The following is a 20,950-nucleotide window of genomic DNA, read 5'->3' on the forward strand; positions in this document are numbered from 1 at the left end:
ATTTATCTTTTCGAAAGGATCATTTAATGTAACACAGTTAATTTGCACTAAGACTACTCTGATTTGCCAATTTTTAGTAATCCATCAATCTGACATGGGCATTACTAAAAACACTCATTCAACTTATCTCCAAAGAACTCATCGCTAAGCAAGAAAAAAACGTTGTACATACCTGTGTTAGTCAGTTCCCTTCACTGTGACAAAATACCTCAGATAAACAACTTAAAGAAGGAAAGGCTCATTTGGGCTCATGGTTTTAGAGGTTTCGGTCACTGTTGCTTGACCTTATTGCTTGGGCCTGTGGCAGCCACATTACATCATGATGGGAGTGTGTGACAGGGGAACTCTTCGCCTCCCGGTGACTGGGAAGTGAGAGGGAGAGAGAGGAAGGGATCCAGGCCTTCAAGGATATGATCCTAATGACCTAACTTACTTCCACCTGGTCTCACTATCTCACAGTTAGTGTCACATATTTGTGACCAAGCCTTTAGTATAGGGGACTTTCAGGGACATTTAAGATCCAAACTATACCATTAACACACCCTGAATGCCAGAACCCTTTCAAAATCATTATCATATCATGAATCTTTTTCTCCACTGATACCCTGTGTAATGTTTCTTAAATTTCTTAAAATTGACAATGGAACAACCTAAAATCTATTAAATACATTGATTTAAACCACTAATTCTTTTATTTTCAGGCCAAAAGCAAACTTACGAAATTCATTATCTTTAAAATAAGAATATGACTTTTTGGAGTCTTTCAAGCTTAATGGTAACTCCTCACATTAATTGGTTTTCAATGTAATATCTCAAAATACGTATGGAAATCAAAACAACTCTGTCACATTTTGGTGCAAGTTATCTAAGTGGAATGGGATTCACAGGATGTGAGAACAGCTCTAACCACAACCTGTACTGTTAGAATTAGAAAATAAAAAGGCAGGTTGCCACTGGGAGGTGAGAGGAAAGGAGAGGACAGCAAGAGCAATGGGCTAAATTATTACGCTAACGTCTACTTCAGCATCAAATTAGCATTTATTCCCATCTGTCCACATTCACACCTCTCTTTTCCTTCATTTTCATTATTTAATTCCCTGGTGGGTTTTCTACCTACCATACTATACCATACTATAGAATAACAGTATTTGAAAATGCTGTGTTTGTGGAACAACATTTTTCAAGCTCTGAAAGAAAATGGATGCCAACCAAGAATCTTATACCCAGCAAAACTTACCTTCAAATTTGATGATGAAATAAAATCATTCCATGATAAACAAAAGCTAAAAGAATTTACAAAAAGAAAGCCAGCATTACAGAACATTCTCAGCAAAATATTTCATGAGGAAGAGATAAAAAACAAAGAAGCAAATCAGCAAAGGGAGGAATTACCCTAAAGGAACTGTCAAATAAAGGAGGAACCAAGATGTGTCAATAAATAAATAAATAAATAAATAAAATTTTAAATATGAACCAAATGACTGGGAATACAAATCATATCTCAATATTAACCCTGAATGTTAATGGCCTGAATTCATCAATCAAAAGACATAGACTGGCAGATTGGATTAAAAAGAAAGACCCAACAATATGTTGCCTGCAAGAGACTCACCTCATAGAAAGAGATACCCATAGACTAAAGGTGAAAGGATGGGGAAAAACATACCATGCACATGGACTCAGCAAAAAAGCTGGAGTATCCATCCTCATTTCAGATAATGTGGACTTCAAGCCAATGTTATTTAGAAGGGTTAAAGGAGGACATTTTATACTGCTTAAGGGAAGCATAAATCAGCAAGATATAACAATCATAAACATCTATGCCCCAAACAGTGGCTCATCCATGTATGTCAAACAAATCCTTCTCAATTTTAGAAACCAAATAGACCATAACACAATAATACTAGGTGATTTTAACACGCCTCTCTCACCACTGGACAGATCTTCCAAACAAAAATTGAACAAAGAAACCATAGATCTCAATAACACAATCAATAATTTAGACTTAACAGACATTTATAGAATATACCATCCAACAAGAGCGAATACACTTTCTTCTCAGCAACACATGGATCCTTCTCTAAAATAGACCATATATTATGCCACAAAGCTAATGTTAGCAAATACAAGAAGATAGAGACACTACCTTGTATTCTATCAGATCATAATGGATTGAAGTTAGAAATAAATGAAAGAGTAAAAAACCAACTACTCCAACACCTGGAGATTAAACAATATGCTATTATATGATGAATGGATAACAGAAGATATTAGGAAGGAAATTTAAAAATTCTTAGAGGTAAATGAGAACAAAGAAACATCATATCAAAATCTCTGGGATACTATGAAAGCAGTACTTAGAGGAAAATTTATTTCATGGAGCGCATTTAATAAAAGAAGTAAAACTCAAAAAATAAATGACCTAACACTACAGCTCAAAGCCCTAGAAAAAGAAGAACAGACCAACACCAAAAGTAGTAGAAGACAGGAAATAGTTAAACTCAGAGCTGAAATCAACAAAATTGAAACAAAAGAAACAATACAAAAAATTGACAAAATAAATAGTTGGTTCTTCGAAAAAATAAACAAAATTGATAAACCTTTAGCCACACGAACAAAGAGAAGACGAGAGAAAACCCAAATTACTAAAATTTGGAATGAACAGGAAATATCACAACAGACACGACTGAAATACAAAACATAATTAGAAGCTATTTTGAAAATCTATACTCCAACAAAATAGAAAATTTTGAAGACATCAACAGGTTTCTAGAGACATATGAATTGCCTAAACTGAACGAGGAGGACATACACAATTTAAATAGACCAATTTCAAGTAATGAAATAGAAGAAGTCATCAAAAGCCTACCAAGAAAGAAAAGTCCAGGACCAGATGGGTTCTCAGCCGAGTTCTACAAAACCTTTAAAGAAGAGCTCATTCCAATACTTCTCAAAGTATTCCATAAAATAGAAGAGGAGGGAACCCTCCCAAACTCATTCTATGAAGCCAATATTACCCTGATACCTAAACCAGACAGAGACACATTGAGGAAAGAAAATTTCAGACCAATATCCTTAATGAACATCAACGCAAAAATTCTCAACAAAATTTTAGCAAATCGCATACAAAAACATATTAAAAAGATAGTGCACCATGATCAAGTGGGTTTCATCCCAGGGATGCAAGGTTGGTTCAACATCAGGAAATCAATAAATGTAATTCACCATATCAATAGACTTAAAGTCAAGAATCACATGATTATTTCAATAGATGCAGAGAAAGCATTTGATAAAATTCAGCATCCCTTCATGCTCAAAACACTAGAAAAAATAGGGATAGTGGGAACATTCCTTAACATTGTAAAGGCTATCTATGCTAAGCCCATGGCTAATATCATTCTAAATGGTGAAAAACTGAAAGCATTCCCCCTAAAATCTGGAACAAGGCAGGGATGCCCTCTTTCACCACTTCTTTTCAATATCGTCCTTGAAACTCTAGCCAGAGCAATTAGACAGACCAAAGAAATTAAAGGGATACGAATAGGAAAAGAAGAACTCAAACTATCCCTATTTGCTAATGATATGATTGTATACTTAGAGGAACCAGCTAATTCCACCAGAAAACTTTTAGATCTCATAAGTGGATTCAGTAAAGTAGCGGGATATAAGATCAATGCACATAAATCTAAGGCATTTTTATACATAAGCGATGAATCCTCAGAAAGAGAAATTAGGACAACTACCCCATTCACAATAACTTCGAAAAAAATAAAATACTTGGGAATCAATCTCACAAAAGAGGTGAAAGACCTCTACAATGAGAACTACAGAACACTGAAGAAAGAAATTAAAGAAAACCTTAGAAGATGGAAAGATCTCCCATGTTCTTGGGTAGGAAGAATTAATATTGTCAAAATGGCCATACTACCAAAAGTTCTATACAGATTCAATGCAATTCCAATTAAAATCCCAATGATGTACCTTACAGAAATAGAGCAAGCAATTATGAAATTCATCTGGAAGAATAAAAAACCCAGAATAGCTAAAGCAATCCTTGGCAGAAAGAGTGAAGCAGGGGGTATCACAATATCAGATCTTCAACTCTACTACAAAGCAATAGTAACAAAAACGGCATGGTATTGGTACCAAAATAGAAAGGTGGATCAATGGTACAGAATAGAGGACACGGACACAAACCCAAATAAATACAATTTTCTCATACTAGACAAAGGGGCCAAAAATATGCAATGGAGAAAAGATAGCCTCTTCAACAAATGGTGCTGGGAGAATTGGAAATCCATATGCAACAGAATGAAACTAAACCCATATCTCTCACCATGCACGAAACTAAACTCAAAATGGATTAAGGATCTTGGAAATCAGACCAGAGACCTTGCATCTTATAGAAGAAAAAGTAGGTCCAGAGCTTCAACATGTCAGCTTAGGACCAGACTTCCTCAAAAGGACTCCCATAGCACAAGAAATAAAAGCAAGAATTAATAACTGGGATAGATTCAAACTAAAAAGCTTTCTCTCAGCAAAGGAAACTATCAGCAATGTGAAGAAAGAGCCTACAGAGTGGGAGAAAATCTTTGCCACTCATACTTCAGATAGAGCACTAATCTCCAGAATCTATAAAGAACTCAAAAAACTCTACACCAAGAATGCAAATAATCCAATCGACAAATGGGCTAAGGAAATAAATAGACACTTCACAGAAGAAGATCTACAAGCAATCAACAAACATATGGAAAAATGTTCAACATCTCTAGTAATAAGAGAAATGCAAATCAAAACCACCCTAAGATTCCATCTCACCCCAATTAGAATGGCGATTATCAAGAATACAAACAACAACAGGTGTTGGCGAGGATGTGGGGAGAAAGGTACACTCATACATTGCTGGTGGGGCTGCAAATTAGTGCAGCCACTCTGGAAAGCAGTGTGGAGACTCCTTAAAAAACTTGGAATGGAACCACCATTTGACCCAACTATCCCACTCCTTGGCCTATACCCAAAGAACTTAAAATCGGCATACTACAGAAATACAGCCACATCAATATTCGTAGCTGCTTAGTTCATAATAGCCAGATTGTGGAACCAACCTAGATGTCCTTCAATTGATGAATGGATAAAGAAATGTGGTATATATATATACAATGGAATATTAGCCATAAAGAATGATAAAATTATGGCATTTGAAGGCAAATGGATGAAACTGGAGAATATCATGCTAAGTGAGATAAGCCAATCTCAAAAAACCAAAGGACGAATGATATCGCTAATAAGTGGATGATGACACATAATGGGGGGTGGGAGGGGTTAGTGTTAGGGTTAGAGTTAGGGTTAGGGAGGGGGGCAAGAATGGAGGAAGGAAGGACTGTATAGAGGGAAAAGAGGGGTGGGAGGGGTGGGAGGGGTGGGGGGAAGGGAAAAAAATAATAGAATGAATCAAACAACATTACCCTATGTAAATTTATGATTACACAAATGGTATGCCTTAACGCCATGTACAAGCAGAGAAACAACATGTATCCCATTTGTTTACAATAATAAATAAAAAAAAATTGTTGTTTTTACAGAACATGTACAGACACAAAACATTTATCCTTTTGGTTATTCCCTAAATAAGGCAGTATGATAACTTTTTACATAGGATTTATTTTGTATTAGGTATTATACATAATCTGGAAATGATTTAAAATCTCTAGGAAGATGTGGATAGGTTATATGCAAATACTATGTCATTTTAGATAAAGAACTTGTACATCCTCAGGTTTTGGTATCTGTGAGTTCCAGAACAAATATCCTGTGGATAATGAGGGATGACTGTATTACCACTACTCAGACACTTGTTGCCATCCACTTTGTAAAGATGATTCTTGGCCTGGTAGGGACCCAATTCCCTAATGCCCAGTACTCGACCTATGCCAGTACCTCCTGGTAAGGAGAGCACAACTGTGTGTTGCCCTAGAAGAATTCCCACTTTCTTTCTCTTTCCCATACAGTTGGTGTTTAGATTCTGTCCTTAAAAAAAAAAAAAAAAAAAAAGAGTTCAAAAATAGCAAAAAGCAATCAAATTGGAACTTTCATATTCCAGTAGTATATATAAATTATATATAGGATATATATAATATATATAAAAATATGTATATAGGATATATATACTGAATGTGTGTTTATGTACATATATATATATATACCCTTGTGTGTGTATATATACATATACATATATATATATACACATACACATATATATAAAAGCTATCAAAATCAAATAAACTGTACTTGTTTCTGTCCCCTCAGCTCTCACGAAGGTAGTAATTTGGGGACTTACAGTTTTAACTGTTCAGAGATGGAATGAATGACCATATGAGGTATAATCATCAAAAACCAAAAAGATATCTATTCTAGTGAATATTCAAGAGGCCTCCATTGACCCCCATTTCCTGGTGCTCACACCCTTGACATAGTCCCATGCTCAAATTAAGTATAATCACATATGGCTTAACAACAGGATGTGTTCGGAGAAGTGTGTTGTAAGACAATCTCATCGTGTAGACATGGTAGAATGTACTTATGCAAATGTAGATGCGATAGGTCTGCCCCTCCACATGACCTCTTGATGCTGTCCTGGTAAACTCAAGATGTGTAAGGCTGTATTCACCTTACAGTGATAGAAACAAATATTGATGTTCTAACTAACTCAGTAACTGTATTTGTGAGGAGTTATTATCATGATATCTCAAGCCAATATCAGAACATAAAAGTCAGGCAGAAGGAAAAGATAAGAAGAATAGATGCAAGAGAGTAAGTTATTCTAATTCAGATTTCAGTAAGCGAGTGAGCACATTAGTAACTCAGCAATTGAGTGTATGGAAACCAGACTTGCTCAGAATGTCAGATTTATACAAAGATTACTCTGGGGATTGTTTGTATTACCCAATGAGTTTTTAAAAGTTGTACATATAACACACATGCTGATTTCAGAAGTCTTTCTTTTAAAAAAAAATAGTCACAACTTGTTTGCACAGAATGTAGTTGATTCTTGATCATTGTTGTCATAGATATGAGTAAAGATAATCTTAAATTCACTCAAGTATCATTAAACTTTTAGTTTTAACTTTATCCCCAAATGGTTTGCTGGGGATATGAGAAAGCAAGCTGAAATAATAATTTCTACTTATTCTCTTCTTCCTCTAGCCTTATGGAAGTACCTGTAAGGTATAGAAAAAGCAAGCAAATAAAGAAGTAAAGGATTCTGCCCTAACAAGTTCTGTGCCCTGTGTTGACCTTTAAAGTAGTTAGGCACTCAGCAATCAGGAAGACTACTAGCAGTCTTCTAGTTCCAAAATATGCATTTTCTCCCTGGTTCTATTATGTTGATTTCCTGTGATCCCAAGCTCTTTATCGTTGTCTTCTTTATTTTCCCAGCAAGCAATCAGTGGAATCTATTCATGCTTTATCTGTAGGCACCTCAAAATCACCTTCTTTCCCAAACTGGGAGTTGTTGACTATATGGGTAGTATATGATGTGTAACCTTATGCAGACCAGAAGAAGTGACGTGGATTTGTCTAGTGGGGTAGTTTTATTCAATAGAATTTATTTTCAAAAATCAACTGAAAGAAAGATAGCTCCCCGTTCAATACCATCTCTCTCATGTATTTTAAAATTATAGATTCTATGCAATCACTGGGATTAATAATCACATTAAAAGGAGCAAAATGTCATAGGAGAGTTCACATACTAACCGTTTAGTGTCAATTATTCTAACCTGATTAAGACTTTCCAGAAATCTGTCATTCTCTGAAAGAATTTCGACTGATGAACAGAGGAAAGGAAAAAAGTCTAAGAAGGTCTAGGTGAATTTTTTTTTGTATAGCTAAAGGAACTTTGGAAAGTAAATGAAAAGCACAAGGGAAATTCAAAGATAAGAATGGAAGAGTTCAGTCTTCCTTCTTCATGGTTTTGCCTAGGCAGATTTGATGCACTTGGAAAAAACACTGCCATCTGCTGCTCTTGGACAGCCTCAAATTTGCCTCTCCTGAAGGTAAGCTTCCAGTCCACTGTGGAAGACTATGAACCTCAGTTTCCATGAACTCAGCCCAAGGTCCCCCACAACTGGCATATATAATCTAAATTTAGGAGATTATCCTGTATTTCCCTGAGAAGGGAAAAAGAACAAGTGAATGTAAGGAATCCTTTCAGGATTTGGCTCAAGGCAGAGATTCTAGGGAAGCCAGATGGCTTCCTGCCTGGGAGGAAATCCAAACTGCAGGGGCAAGGCAGAGGGAATGTATAGAGTTGGAGGTAAATGCAGGTGGTAAATGAATTTTATGAATGAGTTATGAGTTCAAGGGCAGTAATGCAGCAGCTGATAATCAAGGACCAAGAGCAAGTCTTATACGGTACTGAGTAAAGAGCAATGACATTGTGCCCTCTTCCTCTGGTCAGATTGGATCTCAGAACATAAGCTCAGAGTGGGAGCCAGCATATACATCTGGTGCGGGGATCCCGACTGTGGGGATGATGGATAGCAAACTGTTGCCCTCAAAAGATTAGAACATATGGATGCAGTCTTCTCTATTTTTAGTTAAACACATAAGGATTTCCCTGGCTCCAGGAAATCTGTACACCCTTTTCCTAAAAATACAAGCATCAGCCAGTTGGATTTTTATGGATTTTCCATTTAATGATCGATTTTGACTAGCAGGACCCTGTATTTCCAGAATGTGATTTAACAAAGCTCATATACCCTGTTTATATTTATGAGAGGTTGTGAGAAAATGTTTTCTGCGTGATGTTTAAAGAAACTTTGACTAGGGAAAAAATTTGTTTTCATTGTGATATAATAGTTGATTCAGTATTAACCAAGTATTTTTGATGAGGAGGGAGTTGCTCATTTTGAGAAGAAATGTCTCTAAATCATGTCCTCTTAGGCATGTGCTTTAGTGTTTGGAATGGTAGTGTATTTAAAAGTCAAATCATTAAGAAACACAAAAGATTATGTACAAAGAGTACCTTGCAGTCTTCTTCATAACATATGCTTTGATAAACCATAATTGATTAATCGTACATTGATTCAGTAATTTGTTTTACAAATATTTAAGTTTTGGGCACCAGGTATGGCAATAAAATGTACCAGAAAGAACTAGGCCTTGCATTTATTGAGCTTAGAATTTCAGTGAAAACTAAAGTATGTTTCATTTAAAATTTTGTATTCTTGGACCATATATTTTGCCATAGATCAGTTTTTAGAATTAGTCATGAAATCTCTTTATTATTTCTTAAATTTTATAATTAATTTAATATTTTACTCCAATTTTATTTAAATATACTTCAAACAAATTTTAATAAGAACAAACAAATGAACGAATTTATTAAATCCCACATGCAGGCATAATTGCATTTTAGATGATTAAGAACAATGTGGAAAGGTACTGTATTTTTTTGTTGTTGTTGCCATTATAAATTACCATAAACTTGCTGTCTTAAGACAACACAGTTTTATTATCTTATAGTTCAGGCAATCAGAATCCTGACATGGTTCTCACGGGGCTGAAATAAAGGTGTCAACAGGACAACTTTTATGTAGACTCTAGGGAAGAATTCACCTCCTTGCCTGTTCCATAACTCTTAGAAATCACCCTCATTATTGGCCTCTTCTTCCATTTTCAATGTTAGTAATGGCCAGATGATGTCTTTTCACATTGCCATGTGTCTGGATCTCTTCTGCCTCCCTCTTCCACTTTAAAGAACTCTTGTGATTACCTTGGTCCGACAAGAATAATTCAGGAGAATCACCCTGTTTTAATGTCAGTTTAGTAGTATCCTTAATTCCATATGCAACTATAATTTCCCTTTAGATCTTGACATAATTCATAATTTTGAGCAGGAACACAAAAGAAGTTGTTTATTTTGTCTACCATATCTACCAGAATTATTCTGTCCCTATGGGAAATGAGCACTGGGTCTCACCAGATACCTCAACTCTCTTCACAAGGAAATTCTACCATTGCTCTAAGTTACCTGTTTTTAATTTTTATTCACTTTTTTGAGTTCCTTCTGAAATAATCTAAAGTTAAAGCACACCAAATTTTAGTTGGACACAAGGAATAAATTCAGGAGTCTATGGTGTGCATGGTGACTGTAGTTAATAACAATGTATTATATACTTGCAAAACGCTAGGAGAATGAATTTGAGAGTTCTCACCACCACATGATGGAAAGATTGAAAAGGGAAAAACCTGTCACAAAACGTTTTCTGGAGTAGCTTTGAGCAGAGGCTTCGAGATGAGAAGGAATTATTCCATAAGGAAGGAAAGCAGAGGTGAAAGGGCATGTAAGAAGAGGATAGTATTAAAAAATTAGTGTGGAAACGTACTGTGTGCTAGGAAGATATAAGGATCTCCATACTGCAAGAATGTAGAGTTAAAATGGGAACAGAGGACTGGGGTTGGTGGAGTGTGAAGCTAGGTCATTTGAGGCCAAAAGCACTATATATGGTCACATTTTGGGGGGTTTAGTGGAAGCAGAGAGACACTCAGGTGGATTGCATCATGAATGTCCCCAAGGTCCACATGGTCAAAGCTTGGAAGAAGAACTTTAAGAGCTTAAGTGGGGACCTAGTGGAGGGTGGTCTTCTGCCCGTTTCCCCCAGTTCAGCTTCTTTTCAGGCTAAGCAGCTACTCCCTTTCTTTCTTACCCTCCATGATATATTTTCAGTGCTACAGTGCTACAGTGAGCATACTCTGCCTTCTAGATACCAATGTTTAGATAACAGTGTAGCACTTAAAGATCCAAAAACTGAACTGAATATTCTAGATGCTTCCTGACAAAACTTAGGATGTGAAAACATTTGTGTTTATCCGTTGCACACTGTCGTTCCATTAACACACCCGTTTGTGTTAACTTTCTTGTAAGCTATACCACACTCTTGATGTATTTGAATCCGCAGCAAATTAACATGGTGATCATGTTGAGGTGATCAGTTTCTTAGCCAAGATTTTCCAATTCTTTCTATGTCATTTCACTTTATTAATATATGAACATTTATTTGCATTATGAAATTTCACCTAGTTTCTTATGTCTTGTTATTACTTCCTGAAAAGAACATTGGAATGCAGATTTCTCCTGCAGTACAGTAACAAATTTAGCTTTTTGCTGTTTACCCATTTGGTAAGTGTGTTTTGCATCTATGTTTGCTCCTAAGATTTTGATGCTCTTTAAAAGTATGAGAAAGATGCTCACCCACCTCCCTCATGTAAAATATGCATCTAGTATTTACCTAGAAAACATAGTATTAAGTAAAAAAAAAAAGTAATTTAATCATATGAGATATTCATTTATATTTAACATGTCTTTTGTTAAAGTAAATTAAAGCCTGAGGAACACCTGAGCACACAAAGCCTGTCAGTCCTCATAGATGACCTTACTTAAGCTTGTGTAAGTGGCAAAAATAAGTGAAATTTAACTTAAGCTATTTATTGCAGAAGTCTTAAAGAAAAATGAAACTTAATGCTCACCCATCAGAGGTCCTTATGACCTTATAGTTGTATTACTAAGGATTTTCTAGCAGGATAGATTTATAAGGCAACCATAAGACTAACTGTTTTTATATTTTCTTGACTTGACATCCTTGACATGTTCATCCTATAACAAAGCCTTCCCTTCACATTCCCCAGTTGGAGTTACCAAACCACTTCCAGTCTGGACCTGTTCATAACCAATTCATGAATCACTGTTCGTGCAAAAAAAAAAAAAAAAAAAAAACCTTTAAAATTTTATTTTGCCTCAACTGCCTTTTAACACTTAAAACAAACTGAAGCACTTGTCCCTAATGAAGATGATAATGTTAATGTATCTATTTTTAGACAGAGGTGGAGGTATTATTACTATGATTTACCATAAAATAAATACTCCTTGATTTCAATTTACACAATCCTGAAGTTAAAAGTATTAGTGTCTTGATTTGCAAGGTCATGCCCTTTTATTATAAGAAGTGTTTTTATCTTTAAAGGAGTTTTGATCTTCAATATTATAGACCAGAAGTAGAAAACAACAGTGAATTTAATGCACAAAGTAGTATTCTAAAAGATAGCTATAGACCTTGTATAAGGTTATCACATGTAAATACATATTTTATATTTGAGAATGTATATTTAACTTACATGTTTTCTAAGGACACAATAGACCCATTGAGAAGAGGTAATTGTTTAGATTATTTTTGTTTTTATATCATTTTTATTATCTATATTAAGTATCAAAATGCATTTATCATGCTGCTGAACATTAACTGTTACATCATATAATGACATATAGGTCAAATACCCAACCCAGTAAATCTCAAAGGACTTTTCAGATTTCATAAGAACTTAGTGTATTTCTAAAGATCACATTCCTTTTCTTTCTAAGTGATGCAGATCCAGAAACTAGCTCCCTATTACAACTGCTGAATATATAATTTCAGTAAAAAATTTTCAAATCAAAATCTGTCTACCATTTCCTAGGGAGAAAATTGACTCGTTGAATTAATGAATAATTTATCTGTCCTTTTCTTCTGAACCCGAAAGTATCCACTGTGTATGATTCAGGCACAGGTCTAATTTGCTGTCTTCTAAATGAGTTTTTAAAGAGATATGCCAAGTGAGAACAGGAAAGGGTTATGTTATTTCTGAGCCCACATTCCATATCATATACACTAAGTTCTTCTCACTAATACTTCTGGTGCTTTCCCAGATTCCTCTTCCCTCTTTCCCCTTCATTTTCATTTCTGCCTTCTCTGGTTTTGATCTAACCCCCTGATATAGTGGATCCCAATCCATTTGCTCCATACCCTCTGGAAGGTGAATGCTAAGATGAGGCATTATGTGAGAGAGAAACCCTGATGCTGTGCACATGCATACCACTAATGTATTCAAATGTATGCAGATACTTTAGTAGCTAATAAAATACAAAAATATTGCAGAAGCGTTGCAGAGTTTGCTTGGCAGTATTTCTACCTTGAAAAGCAGTTATATGATCAATGTTTCATGAGATTTATATGAGGAGTGTAGAAAAATGAAAGGTTAGAGATGTCTCTGCTTGGTTCCCCTTGTACCCAATATCTCAAAATTTGAGATCACACAGATCATGGTCAAAGACTAGGAAACAGCAAATATTCAGGAACTTAGTGCATCCTCTACACTTTGATTTTCTTTCCTTTGGGATTATTTTTATGTTGGTACATGCTTGAGGATAGGGGAAGGTATTTTTATAATGATTTATCAGTTGGGAAATATTTGAAATGAAATCAATTATATTTTATTAATTTCATCCAAGTCACAATATAATTTGGTCACAGCTATAGTATTTTAATATTATTTATATTTTTTACTTTAGCCACTTAGATATGGTATTTCTGTTTTTTCCTCTTTGGATAGGAAAACATTCATAATCACATCATGGTTTTTATTTTTTTTTCTACATATTGTGTTTTTCACACAGGCACATATGTTAAAGTCATACATGATAGTCTTACAGACCTTGGGAGAAATGGAATATAAAATAGAATGTGAATGTGAATCGAAATACCTGCTCTAAAATGGAAACTTTAGAAAGGCTAATTCACCAAGATGGGTCTTAACTCTATATTAAAAATGGGAATTTTTATTTTATTTAAATACATCCTTGACTCTCCCTAGGGAACCTCTCAGGGCTTACCCTGCCCCTGAATCTGGAGAGAGTTTTATCCATTGAATGAGTCACATTCTTGTTCAAGGGGGGAAAAAGAAACCTTGGTTTTTTTACTAACAAAGTTTGACATAGATTATTTAAAAAAATATATATGTATAACTCCTGTCATAATCCATGACTGTTGCTTAACAAGAAAATAGGAAATGAAGTGGCCAAAGAAGCTCTGGGTCTTTAATTAGATTTTATAAAATATCCAGGAGAGGTAGTTCCTTGAGTGACATAATTGATATCACTGACAAATCTCTTTTATGTCTAAGGTTTAATGCAAGTTTTTGCTACAATTCCAATAACATAACAGTTTCATTATTTAACTATAACTCTTAAACGAGATGTTGGCCGAGTAAGACAGTGCACACACTCATGTATGTTACAAATCCCACATTAGGGGCTTCACTTGGCCCAGTTGGCACCCAGCTCTGTTTTCCTTTCAGACTTTAGAGGACTCAGCTCAGGGCCCCTCTGTAGCCCCTGAGTCAGAGTGGCCCATCTCACCACGTGGGTGCATCCGCACCCACACCCTTCAGGCGTTTTGCTTCCTCTGCTTTCTGTGGGCTTCTCTTTCTCCTTGAAGTGAGGGAAAACATGTACACCACTCGAGTCCTCGCCAGTGTGTCACCTCTGTTCCATCTCAGACAGAATGTGTGCCAGAGTCACAGAGCGTGAAGTGGGACAGCACTGTTCACACGTGCTCTGGCTGGGAAAGGGACCTCCTCCTGGCATTCCTCCTCCTGCTGGTTGTCTTCACCCTTCCTCCTGCAATGTCACGTTCCCTGTATCCTTTAGCTGTGGAGGAAGCCTGGAGTCAAAGAGCAAGAGTAGTCAAACTACCTTTGGAGCACTTTGTACCTTTCAAAGGGGCTACGCTTTCAAAATGATTTATATAGATTCACTGAAGCTTCTCTCAGGAAAGAGTATTAGTAGGAATTTTTTTTCAAAGCTTTTAGTATAAAAGATACTCACAGAACAGGAAAATGGAAACCTTTGTTAAATAAGATATGTGTGTGAGACTGTATATATCCTATATAACTATGTTTAAATATGATATATATTATATGTTGCTGGGTATTTGTATCAGTAGGCAATTGATTCTAGAATCCTCCACATAAACAGATACATGTGCAAGTCTCTTAATATGAAATGACATATTTGCAAATAACCCTGTGCATTTCCTCCCATGTGTTTTAAGTCATCTGTAGATAATGTTTAATTCCTAACACAATGTAAATGCTATGTGAATAATTCTTATGCTGTATTGTTTATGGAATAATGAATTTTTCTTTTTAAATCAGCACATGTTCTGTACAGATGTGACCATCTTAGCCCTAACTATATAGTACATGGAAGCACCAACATAACTGTTTTCCTGGATATTTTTGACCAAGTTTCATTCAGTCCATGGATATGGAACCTAAAGATATGGATACTGACTGTATATGTGCCCCCCTAACACCACACACATATATTTTCCCCATCTAATGACTCTATGTTGAGTACATTTTAGAACGAACACACACACACACACACACACACACACACACACACACACATACACACTAACCACTTTTCCCTTTAAAGAATGCAAGTTGAACACATCTGACCAAATTTTACAGAATGCACTGGAGTTTTATAAATCTTTTTTAAGCAGGAGGGCTTTAGTACAGAAGTATGATTTTCATTACTAGTATTGTTTGTGATTAGTTGTTGCTATCGGGCTGGCCAGGAGAGCCACACATCAAATGATTTGCTCCTAGTAATGCAGAGAGTCAGCAGTTCATCTTGGATTAGCATCTCCATGCTTATTTGTTGCTATAAGTTGTCAGATTTCTCTGAGCTTCCTTCCAGTCCTTATTCTTACACATAACTATTAAGGTAAGTTTACTGGGAGGGACAGTAAAATCTGATCTTTAATTGGACTTTCAAAGAAACTAAAGCATTATTGTTATCAAGTTTCCTTAACATTAGTTGAAATTTTCTAGGCAAGACGTCTCTAGTATTTTACATGAAACATTGTTTCCTTTGTAGTTTTTCTTTTGTATTTTAAAAACAATTGTTTCTATTTAGTGTATTTGGGGAGAAGTTTAATTTATATCACTTCACTAGATGTTTAAGTAATAATACTTCTTGGCTCTGGTTTTAGTCTTAAAGTACGTGGAAATGATTTGGTAAGAAATGGCCTTTACTCACAGATAGATCAAACTGTGGCAGAAAGAGTGAGTTTCATTGGTGATTCTGTTTTCCATGTTAAAGTTGACACTATACTAACAATGGTTACTAATGATTATAGTTCTAAAAGAAAAATATATATAAATAATAAGGCAATTATTATTTATACTTATTTGAAAGCAAGTCAGAACAAAGTGAGAAAAAAGCACAATTTTCTTGAGGAGATGAGGGAGAGACTCTATTCTGTTGAATAAAAGCGTGAATTAAGAGCTCAGAAATCTGTAACTTATAACTAATGGAAACTAGTGCTCATGTTCATTTGTCAGCTCCCTTGTTCCCACCTCTGCTTCCCAAATAGGCTCAGTAAATCATGACAAAAGGCAATCTAAAGGATAGATGAACTTGATTGTATATCCTGTTCCTATGATGCATCAAGTCTAAATCCCCATGCTGGGTTTTGATCTGGCATGCCTCAAACTAATTCCTACATTGTTCCCTACTCTGACCCTGCTCCTCTTCTCTGCCTTGACCAGGTTGTTGTCCACCATGCTAATTCTGAGCTTTTCTTCTTGGTCTCTGCCCTCTAGGCTGTTCCAAGGCTCAGCATGTCTTCCTAGATTATATTCGATTGAATGCAAATTAGCACCTTACTGCAGACTGTCTTGGTTCCTACTTTTGTATGTCATTATTTCCTCTCCAAGTTAACCACTTCAAATCCTGTCATACCCAAATGTGTTCCTACAGATGTCAAAGAATCAAGAGCACCACAATACGTTCCTTGATTCAGCAAGTTTCTCTGAGAACATGTTTCACTTCAGTCTTTTCACGATTTTCATAAGGTGGATCAGACCAGCAGGTGCATATTAATGTAAAAATGTTCTCTGCTTTCTTGCTTCTTGGCCTCTGAATGTGGTCTCTTTCTGTTTCCTGGATAATGGAAAGCAATATAGCAAAAAGTATTGGTTTAGATTTTTGGTTAGTATTCCAAATTTATCAGAGATAACGGGAATATCTTAGATAAGTCCTGATTAAGTATGACACGACTTAGATATTAGAACTGACCCAGTTACCAACTGCTTGGTGTCTCAGAATTATTATCTTGAATTATTTCCTTTCTACCAACAAACAGTGTAACCATAAGCAGGTATTTTTACCTTCTCTGGATATAAATGTCCTTACTTTCAAGGTAATTTGGACTAGTTGATATATCTCTAATAAATCTTGCAGGCCCAAAACTTCAGTTTCTGTATAATTTTTGATAACTGGGATAATTAACAGAAGCACCTCTTTATATGAAATGGGTACCTGTGCATCATGGCACGTGGAAGAAGCAATCACTAGCAGAAATAAGGGTTCCTAATTTGAGATCATGAGAAGGAACTTCTTGGGAAGCATTTTCCATGGATGAGGCTTGTTCTCTCTCCTGTTATCAATCACTGTCTTACATAGCAGAATATGGAGAAACTAAATATGTACTGATCTGCAAAATTATTGTGTATTAAAGGGGTTGGAAACAAAGGGAGGGAAGATAGCATATGGGATATTATCTACCACTGACTTATTTTTATCTTCCTAAAGCACAAAAATTTCAGAAAGGGCTTGGGGGACAGGGATGCTGGGGAGGCCTGGTATGGATATGGTAGACAGGCTGTTAAACCTGAGAGCCAAAGGAGATAAAAGCAAGATACAAAGTACAAATATAACCATAAATGATGGGAATTATTGAAATTAAGGTGAATTCCAAAGGAATGTAGTCTTTGGCAAAATCTACCAGGGATTAAGCTAGTGTTTATACTCATTATGCTCCCAAACTGTTAGTATTTAAGTTCTCAATTATATTCACAGTTGGAAACAGGGACAGTGTCCTTTGACAGTAATATCTATACCTCTCTTTAATTTGTTGTGTTTGAGCATTTCAGAATATCATTTTCTTTTTCTCACTGAAACTTACCTTAGGGGTAAATCATAATCCTACCACTTTTTTTTTTTTTTTTTTTTTTTTTTTTTTTTTTTTTTTTTTGGTGAGTCTTCAAATATCTAACCCAGCATCCTTCAAAAGATTAGTTAAGTCTGGATGAATGGAATTGATTGGCCACAGCATCTTACTGTGTAATATATGAATGTATTTCTTAGGATTTCCTTCCTTTACATGACTTTACTGAGGGATTGAGTGATCCTCTGCTACTTTCCAGGAAGAAGAGCAAGTTGGTGAGTATTCTGATATATAACTACCTAAACTTGTAACTCCAGTGATTGCCTACATTTCTTCTTTCCCAGGAATTTCAAATGCCAGCCACCAGCACTGGTCCTGTTGATAAAAATCTTCAACTGCATTATGGTACTTTGAATCTGAAAATCAGTCTCCATGCAGCTTGAAAGCATTCTGCTTCAAAATTTCTTGAAAGTAAGAAAAATGCAACTTTGTTTAAGAAAAAGGGTGGCTTGTGATTAATGGCATGGCCATTGAGATATGTGAATTGGATTCTGATGTTCAGCTCTGGGACGACAAATAGTGCTGACATCTGGGGCAATGTTCTCTTGTGTCATCATCAGCAAATGTTCTGTCTTCAATGGTTGCATTTGAATTCTGCAGAAACTATTTTTCTTGGAATTGAAAGTAGAGCTGTTTTGTTTTGAATATTCAGCTTTCCCTTTCTGAGCTACTAGTTTAAAGGGAAAGCACACATTTTATAAGACTTGCTTTAAGAGAATTAAAACAAAGGAGTCTAAAATATAATGCTGCATGAAAACGTAATCTACTTTTGTTCTTTCCTGGTTTTCTTCATCTAAAGTGTACACAAACTCTATTTCCAGTTCATACAATGAAGCCAGCATCAACCTCAACCTCAAATATTTTTTTCTAAGTTCCCTTTAGAACTAAAAGAAGTTTTACTTAACTTCAGAATTTTCCTCCACTTTAGTTGCTCTTATGTCAGGCTTTGATGTAAAGGAGTCTAAATGAATAGATAACATTTGCACATTCATAATCTTAGAGTACAAACATGTGGTAAGACAGAAATAAGAGACTAGCTTGGAATTCCAGAGAATATCTTCCTCCCTGGTCCAGGTAGAAGCAAGTCCCACCAACTCTCAGATCAGAGCCATTGCTGGTGAAGGTGTGGCCTCTCCAGTTATGCAAGTCACCAGATCAGTCCCTTAAGGCCCCTCATAGCTTGAGATGACAACAGAACTCCACTTAGCAATGCAATCTTTTTGGTCCCATGTACCTCACCAGAGCTCACAAAGAGCCAGGTGGGACACAATAAGTGCTCAATCCATGTGTGGTGGTCCCCACCCCCAAATAAATGTGAGGGCTTAGAAAGAGGAGTCAGAAATGATGAATGGTTTAGAAGTAAATGAAAGAGTTCAAGTTATTTGTTCTGGAGACACTTGAGCTAAAAGTTATATCAGTTCTTTCTCCTACAACAGTACTATCCTCTAGGTGTCCCTGACTCTAAGACTCACCAGACAGTGCCTGTCAGGAGGCCCCATCCCTATTTCCTCTAGACAAGCTCAGCTTGTATTGGTTTTTAATATTGGCTTCTATGGATGATTTTATTTGTACCTGGAATTGGGCGACTACCAAATATTTTTATTTTTTTAAGGATTTTTTAGTTGTAGATAATCTTTTATTTATTTATTTTTATGTGGTGCTGAGGGCCAAACCCAGTCCCTCACACATGCTAGGCAAGCACTCTAGCCACAGCCCCAGTCCCAACCCCCAAATATTTTTTAAGTCCTTTTTTATTTTATAAAGAAAAAAATGTTTATGACAAACATTACTCAATTTCACTGGTTTTAAAATGAGGTAGAGCTCTCATGGGCTTCTGCTTACTCATCTGTCAAATAAGACGCTGAATTCTTAGTCTTTTTCAACTCTAAGCAAATTCTGCGACTCTCCAAGGAAATTGTAGTAAGTCAGTTGTCTCTGACATTGGTTGCTAGAGACAGACTCCGGGAGAGAAATTAGGACTCCATGGTCCAGCCTGCTGACAACTTACTGACCTTCTGGACCCAGTGTTCCTCTGTGAGGTTGGGTTCTTGGATTAAATCAACTGTGACAGACCTTCCAGCTTTAAGAGTTATATAATCCCTTGTCTCAAAAACTTTCTTAAGAGAGAAGCAATTTACAGGATTTATGTCTATGATGATTTTATGGAGAAAAATAAGTACCCATCATCCCGTCTCTCTCCCCCTCCCTCTCTCCCTTCACCCTCTTAGTGCATTTTCCTGGAGGCTGGGAGAATTTAAAGACCCCTTCACTTCTGTGTTTATAGAAAGTGTTCAGTGTTCTAATATTCCCTTTTAACTTTGTCTCCTGGAGCATTTAGATTTTACTTGTATAAGTTCTCCTTGTTTTTTTTTTTTTTTTTTGCAGGGAGGAGGGGGTGTTTTGTTTTTTGCTCTCTTAACCAGAAATGAGGGTTTCTTGCTTGTTTCTGAGTGAGTGTGTATGTGTGTGTTTGTGTGTACACGTGCTTTGTGTTGAATATATTGCATATAGTAACGGACGAGTTATGTGGTTGTATTCGTCTCAAATCCATACTTTAGGATTTTTCCCCCCAACATCATGTGAATTTACTTTTAAATAAGTTATTTGAACCATGGAATATTTTTTAAAATATTTTGTTTTACAAACCAACTCTACTTGCAACCCCACTGGAGAGAAGGGCTATAGTTTCGCTCCACTTCGTAGCAGGAAGTTACATAGAACAGGTATTAAAAGAGCTTTTCTTCCTTCACTTCAAGTTTTTTTCATTAAAATTCCTGCTTAGAAAGAAGTACAACAGTTATGCAAAGGTGCAAATGCCGCTAAATCTGAACATGAAATCACAAGAACAAATGTTCTTGAACTGGAAAAAAAAATTTAGTCCCTCAGTAATTTAATGAAACATGAAACAGAAAACTGTAGCAAAATAATCTTGAGCAGTGATCTTCAATATTGTTAGCATCAGTACTTTCTCAAGTACAGAGAATGTGTGACGCTGCAGCTGACGAGATTGCTTTTTTGTTCCTGTTAACTGCTCAAGTCAGTGACAGCTGAGTGTGGTT

The 20,950-nt window shown here is 35.9% G+C and overlaps 1 protein-coding gene across 7 annotated transcripts in view; it reads left to right on the forward strand.

The window, feature by feature from the left end:
* Dlgap1 (DLG associated protein 1) overlaps positions 1-20,950 on the forward strand; it is an 879,880-nt gene that overhangs the window by 184,226 nt on the left and 674,704 nt on the right. Inside the window, exon 1 of one of the 7 annotated variants that reach the window (XM_047526692.1) lies at positions 18,175-18,302. The exons of the other annotated variants lie outside the window; for them this stretch is intronic. The gene's annotated coding sequence lies outside the window, so the exon portion shown is untranslated. Of the gene's footprint in view, positions 1-18,174; positions 18,303-20,950 lie in introns of those variants that run through there. 7 annotated transcript variants of the gene reach the window in all.

This window comes from Sciurus carolinensis, chromosome 15, assembly GCF_902686445.1.
Source record: "Sciurus carolinensis chromosome 15, mSciCar1.2, whole genome shotgun sequence".
Classification (NCBI taxonomy): Eukaryota; Metazoa; Chordata; class Mammalia; order Rodentia; family Sciuridae; genus Sciurus; species Sciurus carolinensis.